We start from the raw sequence: 12,456 nt of genomic DNA, 5'->3' as shown, positions 1-12,456 counted from the left end.
TTACTCAAATAACAGGGCCAGAGATGTTTCACACCTCCAAGGGAAAGTTGCATTTCAGAAAGGGGTTAACGATTTGTTTTTCATTCTCCATTCAATGGTAATCACTCAGTTTCAGCAGCTGGAAACATGCGGTCAGTTAACATGTCTTCACTCTCACACTGGATCTGTTTCTCATTGAATGGAAAGAGGCATCATGTGAATCGTGGGAAGAGCAGAAATAAAACTGTGTGGATATCGTGCAGTACGCAAGTCACACACGATCATGCAAGGACAGCATGTATGGGTGGCTATCGTATGCAATATAATCCAATCTCTTTCTTTCTTCATGTAGATGAATTATAAATATCTGTTGCCAAAGAGTGCCATCATTTTTCATTTCAAAGCTCCTGTAACTACAGCTTTTTTCTTCTTTCCTTATTTATATGTGTGCATGAGTGTGTGTGTGTGTGTGTGTGTGTGTGTAGCCCTATGCATGTACAAATACATTGAAAGAGAAGTTAAACCCACTCAGTTCAATAGACGATTATCTTCGCTCAGCGAAAACAACTGTTTTACAGTCAAATCAATTATTTCAATGAGATGAGTACCAGGGAGCCTGCTGCAGTCATCTTCCTGATGTAATAGGGAATGTGAAGTCTTTGTTCTTGGAGAAGTGAAATGGCCTGATGGCAACAGCATTATGAGTTTGTTGAGCCCTCACCCACGGATGGTGCAGTGGGGTAGCACTGCCGCCTCACAGCAAGGAGGTCCTGGGTTCGAATCCCCGTCAGCCGGGGCCTCTCTGTGTGGAGTTTGCATGTTCTCCCCGTGTTTGCGTGGGTTTCCTCCGGGTACTCCGGTTTCCTCCCACAGTCCAAAGACATGCAGGTTAGACTGATTGGAGAGTCTAAATTGCCAGTAGGTATGAGTGTGTGAGTGAATGGTGTGTGTGCCCTGTGATGGACTGGCGACCTGTCCAGGGTGTATTCCTGCCTTTCGCCCAATGTATGCTGGGATAGGCTCCAGCCCCCCTGCGACCCTGTTCAGGATAAGCGGGTTAAGATAATGAATGAATGAATGAGCCCTCACCAAATTCACAACATGGGTGGATGAGCTGATCTTGCCCCATAAATGTGATTATTTAATAAATAAAGTGCACTCATTCAACTTGTAAAAATCACTTGGTTCAGCACAAATAGTCATGTTATCCGAGCGCTACACTGGCTTATGTTTATTGAATGGAACATTCTTGATGCAGGTCAACAGCTTATTATTGAATCATATCACACGTATTAATAATGACTGCCTGTAACAAGGCAGCCAAGTCCGCTCATTTCAAAACTATTCTTTTCATACAAACTGGAATGATCCATGGGTTTCCTGGGCAGGTTCTATCCCTGCTATGGTTCATTCTGTCAGCCACTGTTGGCTTTCAGTAGGCAGATCACAGCAGACCCGAGTCATTGCTTTGGAGCAAATCAGCTCCAGCTCAACTCTTGGGGCAGCAGGGTAGCCGGGTGTCAGGTTGCTTGACTGGTGAGAGGCTGCTTGGAGCCTTCGTTGTGGACATAGAGGATGCTGACTTGTGTCTGGAGGGATGGAGTCAGGTCCCTATATGAAAAGGAAGAACTCTGCTGTTGGGCCTGTGACCAAGGCCCGTAACCTGAAAAACTGCTGCACTGGCTTTGTCCCTGTTCTCTCTCACTCTCCTCACGTCGAACGGTTCTCTCGGTCATTTCTCACAGGGTGTGAGAAATGACATTCAAGTGAAAACTTGTTCTTAATTGGATCTCCCCTGGTTAAATATAGGGTTTTAAAAAACGCTGGGCTCAGTCCAATCACAATGTTTCTTCTTTTCTTTTTTCTTTTCCTTGCTACATGAATTAGGCAATGGAATGTCCTTGCTCCTTCAAATATCAGTTTGGAGCCACCTCAGTTATAAACAAATGGGGAGAGATGGATCCGCAGGTCAATAATTTATACGTCAGGCTTTCTGAAAAAATACTTCTGCCGAGGATGTGCTGATGTTTTCTTGCTCAAATGAAAGATTGGTAGTTTGTAATTTCTACTTCTAGCTCCTAGAAGGAACATTTAACTGGTTGCATTGTCCTTAAAGATGTCGGACCTTGATTGATTGATTGTCAGGAGCAAGTAAAAGAAAAAAGAGAAAAATAAGTGATTGGGATCTAGGTGAAAGAAACAAACAAACAAAAAAAAACTTTAAAGCAGAGCTGCCCAACCCTGTTTCTGGTGATTCTGTAAGCTTGGATTTAAAGCCTAATTTGGCTCACCTGATTCTACAAATTTGCAGCTGAACAAGATCTCTAGCTGTTGAATGAGGTGTGCTTGGTTTGGGATGGAATGAAAACCAACAGGACTGTAGACCTTTAGGAACAGTTTGGCAGCCCTGCTCTACAGCTAGTGTACATTTGTGAACATGTTACTTCAACATTAGAGATGAATGAAGCTATTGCACATTACAAAGTGATAAAAACATGCAATATACATTTTGTATTGCTAATTCATATAAAATGTACTTTTGAGGGTTAAGGCGCGCTCTCCCTGTCATGCTCTTTGGACAGAAGCTGGAGCTAATCTTCGTGTGATAGGGACATACGTAGTCTGTCACTATATTTCACAATGGACAGGAGTGACTAAGACAGACCTGCAGAATGACTCATCCCCCATGAGGAAAAACAGCTCCTCTGCGTCCCTGATATCACTGCAGCGTTCAGTGGCCTTCATCACATCCCAGTCTGCCAGTCGACTGTGTGTGAGGAAATACCGCACTGTGTGTGTGTGTGTGTGTTTGTGTGTGTGTGTGTGTGTGTGTGTTTGTGTATGTATATATGTGTGTGTGTGTTTGTGTTTGTGTGTGTGTGTGTGTGTTTGTGTATGTATATATATGTGTGTGTGTGTGTGTGTGTTTGTGTATGTATATATGTGTGTGTGTGTGTTTGTGTGTGTGTGTGTGTGTGTTTGTGTATGTATATATGTGTGTGTGTGTGTTTGTGTATGTATATATGTGTGTGTGTGTGTTTGTGTGTGCACGTGCATGCCTGTGTCTGTCTGAATGTGTGCATGTGTTCTCGTGTGTGTATGTGCCTGTTTATTTTTTATATGTGTTTGTCTGTATTTGTGTGCGTGTGATTTATTCCATGCAAGTATTCTTGTGAATTTCTGTGTGCTTCTGTGTCTGTTTGCTTGCCCTTATGTACTCGTGTGTGTGTCTCAGTATGTGTGTTTACCCATGGGAGCGTGTGTTTGTACGTGTGTCTTGCTCTCTCTTGTGTTACCATGAGCCTTCATGTCTAACTGTGCTGGCCCTGCCCTGAGGTCACATGTCCTGCTTCACTGTGGTGTTTAGCTCCACCCTCACACACTGCTCTCATTTCATCCTCACAGCTCCAGTTGTGTCACTGTGCTAAAGCATATGCTGAGCCCTAGTCCAGGAGAGGGTCTGCTGGCTTTTGTTTTCACCTTAAAAAATGAGCAACCAGTTCTAAGCAGGTGAGGTAAATGTAATAAACTTCTTTTATAGACCAAATTCATGTACTTATCTGGGTATGTTCCCTGAAGTCAATGGAAAGGTCAAGGTAATAAGGCTTCGTCTAGTATTATATTGAAAGCAGATATGACTAATATAATCACCTATTTCAAGACTGTGACTGTTCAAGGATTCTAAGTATGACCCTCGTGTAAAATCCAGCTATGACCAGCTTCTCCCAATTTTGGTGGCCAATTGTACCCTGTGAGGAAACACTGCTACAACCCTGGGGCGATTCCGGGGGCGATCAGAGGCGCTCATATGTCGCAAACCTCCCCACTGAGTCCCTCCCCCACCTTCAGAGCGGCGGCCCAATTATGCTGTACTTGGATCTGGCAGGACCGGGGCGTGAACTCGGTCCTCGGTGTGCAACTGCATCGAACGAAAATCTGAGGGAAGTCCGATGAAGTCCGATGCCACCGTGGCACTTAACTCAAGCAGTTTTTTTCAGCGGGGGGAAGCTGTTTTTGAAACTGCTAAAAAAGCTGGCATATACAACATTCATTCATTCATTAATTCATTCATTCATTATCCTAACCCTCTTATCCTGAACAGGGTCGCAGGGGGGCTGGAGCCTATCCCACCATACATTGGGCGAAAGGCAGAAATACACCCTGGACAGGTCGCCAGTCCATCGCAGGGCGCACATACAACAGTAACGGGCTATTCAATAAGTATCATCACTAATGGTGGTAAAGTCGGTACTGTGTATATGTATGTATGCCTGTGGGCAGCCAATCAGTGGAAATGTCGCAGGAACCTCAGTAGTTTATTTATTTATGACAGTTTCATGACTGGGCAGTAGTGTGTGGTTAAGGAACTAGCCTTGCAGGTTGGATTCTCAGGTATACACTGCTGCTATACCCTTGAGCAGGTGCATTGTACTGTACCTCTTCTGTATACACAGCTGTATAAAGGGATACTACTTGAATGCAGAATAACAGCATCTGTGAAAGGCCTGTAATGTAACAATGTTTCACAAACATCCCCATAACACAGCCTGGTGATGCACACTAAGGTGTTCAGGTCCGAAATACAGGATAGCTGATAACCAGGATGTCCTGGCAAATAGTCTCAGGCCAAATGGAAACTGTACACAAAAAAACCATCTGACTGGATAAGGCCTTAAGAATACCCCCACAGTGGAATTCAGAGGAACGATGAATGAAATGAAACCCTTCATATGCTTTATATTAACAACACCTTGAGAAGAAAAAGAAAAGAAGGATTTTAAACTGGGATTCTAAAGGCCTCTAACCACAGCTATTGATTCTGCAGCTGGCCACAGCAGAGAGGTTTTCTTATTTAACTGGGTTCTCTCAGCCGTGTCAGCTGCACTGAGCTGGGTGGGAATCAAAGGGAGATGGAGGTGAATGAGCAGGACAGAGAGGTAACCCAATGGACATTTATTTGTAGGGGAGCCATGGGAATAAAATATGCAGAAAATGTGTATTGAAGAAGACCATATAGCACTGTGGCCTCTTGAAATGCCTTGTGAAGAAAAATGTAGGTGGTTCCTGATTCCTGCAAAAAAATAAATAATGTAATCTTCAATTTAAATAGGGGAGATTTGCGGGAGACTTGGGAGATATGCTACAGGATACTGGGTTTCTACATATTAGTTTCTGGGATCCCCAGAATAAATGGAACTTGAAAGCATTAAATTCCTACCATCTCCGCCGTAGTATATACTGCAAATGAAACTAAATATACTGGGCTGTTTCACCTGGCCTGTGTTAATACTTTGTTCCATTGTAAATTATGCTAAATGGATTAGATTAGTTTCAATGGTTGACTGTCAGAAATTACATTTGAAAATCCCTCTTCTCTGGATCTATGAAAGTCTCCCCGCCTTGTTACAGGATTTTCACCCTGGATTCATCATTTAATGAAATGGAATATACTAGAATACACTGAAATGAAATATAAATATATACAAATCAAATATATAGAAGATATATATATCCATCCATCCATCCATTATCTGAACCCGCTTATCCTGAACAGGGTCGCAGGGGGGCTGGAGCCTATCCCAGCATACATTGGGCGAAAGGCAGGAATACACCCTGGATGGGTCGCCAGTCCATCACAGGGCACACACACCATTCACTCACACACACACTCATAACTATGGGAAATTTAGACTCTCCAATCAGCCTAACGTGCATGTCTTTGGACTGTGGGAGGAAACCGGAGTACCCGGAGGAAACCCACGCAGACACGGGGAGAACATGCAAACTCCGCACAGAGAGGCCCCGGCCGACGGGGATTCGAACCCAGGACCTCCTTGCTGTGAGGCGGCAGTGCTACCCACTGCACCATCCGTGCCGCCTAGATATATATATATATAAGATATTATATATATAAGATATTGATGTTAAAAATGTAACTTTATACAGTACAGTAAGTTTTTCTTACTCCTTTTTCCTGAGGATTTTCTCACAGGATTGCAGCACTGAGCATCAAATGGCGTCTACTATTGTTTCTCACTTGCCAGTCTCCCTGCTTCTGTATTGTGACCTCATTCTAACTTCTCTCCTTTATGCTTGGCAGTCGACACGGAGACCTATTTTTGTCCAATCAGCAGCCGACAGCAGCCCACCTCAGTTGATTGGTCATCAGGTTGTCACACGCAGTGCATCCAAATGGAATCATGGCTCAACGCCCTCTGTACTTCAGAAGGGTTCTGCTAATACGCTGAGGATGATTATTTAGCCAATGCAGCTGCCCGTAGAATAAATTAACCAACAACGGTGAGTAAGTCTCTTTGAAGCCAACTCAGACTCCAAGCCAGTAGGGAAGGTGTACAGTACCTGCTGGCTTTTGCCCCTTCATTTCTTAATTAGACGCACCACTGACTAAGCTGTGAATTTTCTGATTAAATTACACTGCATGTGTGTATTGAACCCAATACTAAAATATCAACTCTATCCACTGCAGTTCACTGTTGGAAGTGTCACAGTGACAATCTAACTAACTAACTAACTAACTAACTAACTAACTAATTCATTCATTAATTAGTTAATTGGCAGGGCCAAATACCATAAAATACACATCACATCAAGAACTGAATTTGATCTCTCTGCCATCCTGACATCATTATCTAAAAAAGAGAAGAAGGTCGCACATCCAATAATAAAAATATATTAATATTTTGGATGGGAAGCAACAGGTTACAAATCATTGCCCATCTTGGGCTTTCAGCACAGTTGGTGTGCTTGAATTTTAAAAATGTTAAAGTCTCCATTATGCTGTAATGATGTCAGGATGTTAGAGAGATCAAAATTCATTAAAATATTTTTCTGTATGCAAGCAATTTAAATCAATTGCGTTGGCCTGCATGCACGAGTATTGGTGGGACTGTATTTCTTCCATTAGTGTTAATTTCCTTTTCTTTCCTTTCCTCCTTTTCAGGAGTCTGCAGCAATTCATTTATTGTTAAGTAAGTTAATGACAAATGTTGATAGAAACCGGATGTGTGTCTGTTCCCCTACGTGTTGGATTATTTAACATTCCTTCCCTTCATTTCTCCAGTGAACACAGAAGCGTAACCCAGAGTGGCTTACCCAGTGGCTCACAGCAGTAATGTGTAGTTTATATTCAAAATTTTTTGGTACTGAACCTTTTCTTGCTATGAGGCTATCAAGGTTGTGCTGGCAATGTCCATCTATTCCGATCCACTAATAATGGGTTATTTGCATTTTCTCATCATTCTGTTCTCAAAAACAGGATCAGTAGTGTCTCCTAAAATATCCACAAACAATTCTAGGTGACTGTAATAACCTCCTCCAGAGAACACTACTTTGTACAGCTCTGACCTTGTCAATCAATTGAACATGCTGATGTTCAACCAAACCACAGCATACCCCCGTGCAATGCTGCAATTTCATTCCAATCTCAGGTAAATGTCATGTGGTGTTTTCATTCACGAGAACGAATGCGAATATACACGCAGTTATCTGATATCGAGGATCCAATCGACTGCACTTGTCATGCCGAGCCAGGGAGCATTGAAGCACGGCTCAAACATATGATGCAATACAGCGCGGTCTCCTCTTCATGAATTGTGTTCTCATTTTAAAAAGAGGGACAGTGCGGCATAATAGAAAATTGGCCTCAGGCTGAGACAGAAAGAACCTACCAGAGGGTTTACTGTATTTATAAGATGTCCATATGTGCATTGCTTTTCTTCACCATTAATGGAAGTCTCTTCCATCCTCTGTGCCAACGGGATTATACTTTACTATGGCAAAAATGCTGCAGAAGACAAAAGCTTCAAAACGCTGTGCTCATTTCAGCACCCATAGCATTATTAGCAGCTCTTTCAAAGTAAACAGCCTGCAGTTCTTTGATGTCTTTTGTTCCTTCCTGTGGTGCTGGTATGCACATTATACGCACATTAGTGAACACATTATTCTAGTTCAGGAGAAACAAAGCAGGATTAGAAATGACAATGGGCAGAATTACTGTACATTAATTAACATTATATACAGTACGGGTATTCAGTCCGGCGTTGCAATAGTACATTTAAGTTAGGGGAAGGTGAGGCTTACACAAATGTACACATGGTTGTATTATGTACTCTCTGATTTGAACCAAAAAGACGTGATACCAGTCAGCAATTGCCCACATATGGTACAACCTTTTATCTGATCACGCTTATTTACCTCAGTGCTGGAGGACCATGCACAGACATTTTGGGAGGCAGGGGCTCAAGAATAAACTTAAACATACAGTGGGAGCAATAATTATTTGATCCCTTGCTGATTTTGTAGGTTTGCCCACTTACAAAGAATGGAACTATGATTTTAATCATAGGTACATTTTAACATTGAGAGATATAATATCACAAAATAATCCACAATAACAACATCATATAAATTTGATAAATTTATTATCATATTTTTGCATGAAATAAGTATTTGATCCCCTACCAATCAGCAATAATTCTGGCTCCCACAGACCAGTTAGGTTTCCATTAAGAGGCACTCCTAATCTCAACTCATTACCTGAAACACCTGTGTCAATTTGTTACATCGTTATGTAGCTGTATAAAAGACACCTGTCCACACAATCAATTGGATTCCAACGTTTCCACCATGGCCAAGACAAAGGAGCTGTCTAAGGACACCAGGGACGAAAATGTAGACCTGCATAAGGCTGGGATGGGCTACAAGAAAATAAGCAAGCAGCTTGGTGAGAAGTTAACAACTGTTGGAGCAATTATTAGAAAATGGAAGAGACACAAAGTCACTGCCAATCTCCCTCGGTCTGCAAGATCCACGCAAGATCTTGCCTCGTGGGATATCAATGATCATGAGAAAGGTCAGGGATCAGCCCAGTACTACACAGGAGGAGCTTGTTAATGACCTGAAGGCAGTTGGGACCACAGTCACGAAGAGAACCATCAGTAACACACTACACCGTGAAGGATTAAAATCCTGCTGCGCGCACAAGGTTCCTCTGCTGAAGAAGGGACATGTACAGGCCCGTCTGAAGTTTGCCAAAGAACACCTGGATGATCCAGAGGAGGCTTGGGAGAAGGTGATGTGGTCAGATGAGACCAAAATAGAGCTATTTGGCATCAACTCGACTGTGTTTGGAGGAAGAGAAATGCTGAGTACAACCCCAAGAACACCATCCCCACTGTGGAAACCTTATGCTTTGGGGGTGTTTCTCAGCTAAGGGGACAGGACGACTTCACCGTATCGAGGGGAGGATGAATGGGGCCATGTACCAGGAAATTTTGGGCGACAACCTCCTTCCCTCAGTGAGAGCACTGAAAATGGGTTGTGGATGGGTCTTCCAACATGACAATTACCCAAAACATACGGCCAAGGCAACAAAGGAGTGGCTCAAAAAGAAGCATATTAAGGTCCTGGAGAGGCCTAGCCAGTCTCCAGACCTAAATCCCATCGAAAATCTGTGAAGGGAGCTGAAGCTTCGAGTTGCCAAGCGACAGCCTCGGAACCTTAAAGATTTGGAGAGGATCTGCAAAGAGGAGTGGACCAAAATCCCTCCCAAGATCTGTGCAAACCTGGTGAAAAACTACAACAAATGTCTGACCTCTGTGCTTGCCAACAAAGGTTTCTCCTCCAGTATTAAGTCCTATTGTTCTATGGATCAAATACTTATTTCCTGTGAAAATATGATATAAAATTGATGAAATTTATATGATGATGTTATTGTGGATTATTTTGTGATATTCCATGTCAAAATGTACCTATGATTAAAATTCTACACAGTTCCGTTCTTTGTAAGTGGGCAAACCTACAAAATCAGCAAGGGATCAAATAATTATTGCTCCCACTGTACATCTATACATATGGCTGAAGAACTGATCCAGGGTGAGGTGAGAAGTATTCTGCCTTTCACTGGAGATTTCATTTAATGTGTATTTCCATATTCTAGCAGAGTTTATGCTGCTTCTCATTTCCCAATCAAAATGGATTGATTGATGATTGATTGAAACTTTTATTTTAATGGGGAAAACACACTGCAACATGCCCAAACAACAATACACTTTTAAACATCATGTTATGCTTTTTTAAAACTGGCTTTAAAGAAAAGGGGGTGACTACTCACTAAATTACCAAACCTATGCAAAACCTAACTACCTGCTTCAGAAATTAATTGCATATTTGTAAGTTGTTCGTGGCAGAGATAATGTTGTTCTAATGATAATTAGACTAGCTTGTCTAATGCCGCTCGCAAGTACCGAGGCTAGTAATGACGAAATTACAGAGTGAAGGTGGCAAGTCTCACTGACCTACTTCATCATTTCTTAATAGAAATAAAGTAAGTAAGTGTTATGTCATTGTAATTGAAAATGATAATTAAAACAGTGCCTACCTGAGTGATATTATTCACCATAACTGAACTGGGGCTGGGGATGCTGTGCTTTTCATGACAAATTTTGGTATACTAGATTAAGATTATGCACACACACACTGCCTACATCTGGCATATCAACATGCAGGAGTGCTAATGTTCACATATGTCCCTCTATCCCTCGTCAGACCAACCAGATGGACTAGTGATAGGTGAGCATGGGTTGTCTGAAAAGGGGCCATGTACAGTTTGTGGTGCTAATTCAGTTTTTGTTCCACAAAGAGCCAGAATATCGGACAGAATTTGTTGGGTGCGCTGAACAGGGTGAAATTTCAAACTGCCCTCTCCCCTTTAGCTGCGAGTAACTTTTTGTTGGACAAGCAGCTAACACTACATGGATACTTATTGCAAAAGTAGGGCATGAGTTCAGGAGAGTGGGACTTATCTATATTTATCTATGAAAGCAACTGGATACAAACAACTTCACCTTAATCATTATAGTCAGAACAAAGACCTGGGGGGTTGTAAAACAGGTCAGTCTGTGCTTTCATAGGTGCAACAAGCAAGAAATATTGTTTCAATAATGTGGCCAATAGTGGAAATGATGGCCATAGGAAGTCAGACCCCTATATCTGCATTGATATTTACATCAGCTTGTAATGTGCCTTGCCTCCATTTCATGTTGCTAGGGAACAGCAGCTGCATCCTATGAGCTCACATCACCATGGGATGTCCAGTTCCTTCACTCCGTCTGAAAGGACTGTGGAAAAATAATTAAATGACACTTCTCAGCTACCGATTGTTTGTCACTTGTTTTTTCATATATTTTCCTCTATACAACCTGTGAATGCATATTTGTTTCCGCAGGTGACAATTCAAGAATAATTTCAGCAAAGGAAAGAAAAAAACAGAACGATGAGGCTGGAGGTGCAGCAACAGATTGGGCTGTTATTTCTGTGCTTAGATTGTTCTTGGAGAAGTACACCAAGGCTGTGTGCAGGAAGAGACAGCAGGAAGCACAGAGAAGGTCAAGAAGCTGAGAGCGAACGGGAGATGGGGGGGGGGGTGCTCACCGCAATTATCTCTAATTGCTCAGATGTGTTAACGAGGGAGCCCTGATAATTTAAATACCAGCCGCCTGCCCAGGATGTACGAGTGCGTGCTAATAGCCAGCCATCAATTAAAACGGAAAGGCAAAGTCAATGTGCCTTCAAAGCCTTTACACATTATGTTGTTTAAATGCCCTTTGGTGAGTAAATCAAATGGAGAAATGCTGTCATTGGTGCTTCCTTACAACTGTGAAGCAAATCGTTTTGTGATGAAGACTCTCATACAAGCGACTTACAAGAATGTGCGTTGTGTTTTTCAGACTCAAAGGGAACATTTACAGTAGTGTCTCTTTTTAAAAGTCTGTAACTATGGAGATTAAAGGATTATCGGCGTGCTCAGCATGTTACCAAAAAACCTAAAGCTTGAGCCAAAGACACAACACATGCAATGAATCGACTGGAGTACGATGCCCTATCGACTGGAGTACGATGCCCTATTCAAAACAACATCAATATGTCTGTAAAACAAACAAAACAAAAAACATAAGGAACACACAATTTTCTCCCAAAATGTAAATACAATCAAACTCAATATCACGTTCACATATTCAAGAAGATACATACTGTACAATTTGAGAAAATGAATTCAGTGTTTGCATAGAATCGATTTCCAGAATCATTCAGTATATTGTGTAATTTTAAGATAACTTCCTAAGATTTTTTTCTCAGTTCTAGACATTGCCTTTTGGTTGCGGTCTGCGTTCATGGGGCCACTGGGTTCGGCTCGGTTCATGTTTTCAGCAGTGCTGGCAGCTCATGAATCACAATAAGCCTGACTTTGGGATGAGTCATTCTCATGCGCAGAGGAGGAAACTAAACAGGAAATAGAATGTTGGGGGTTTGTACAGCTGGCTTTGCTTCATGTGAAATGTGCTACATTACATTCCAAGGTTGTTGTCCTGATGATTACTGACACGGACTCAATAGGTTTCCGGGCAGGTTGGGTCAAAGGCTAAGTTATTGATGCATAAATGTTTTCATTTCTTATGA

This window comes from Conger conger, chromosome 16 (assembly GCF_963514075.1).
Source record: "Conger conger chromosome 16, fConCon1.1, whole genome shotgun sequence".
In the NCBI taxonomy this organism is placed as follows: Eukaryota; Metazoa; Chordata; class Actinopteri; order Anguilliformes; family Congridae; genus Conger; species Conger conger.
Note: the sequence above shows the minus strand (reverse complement) of the source record.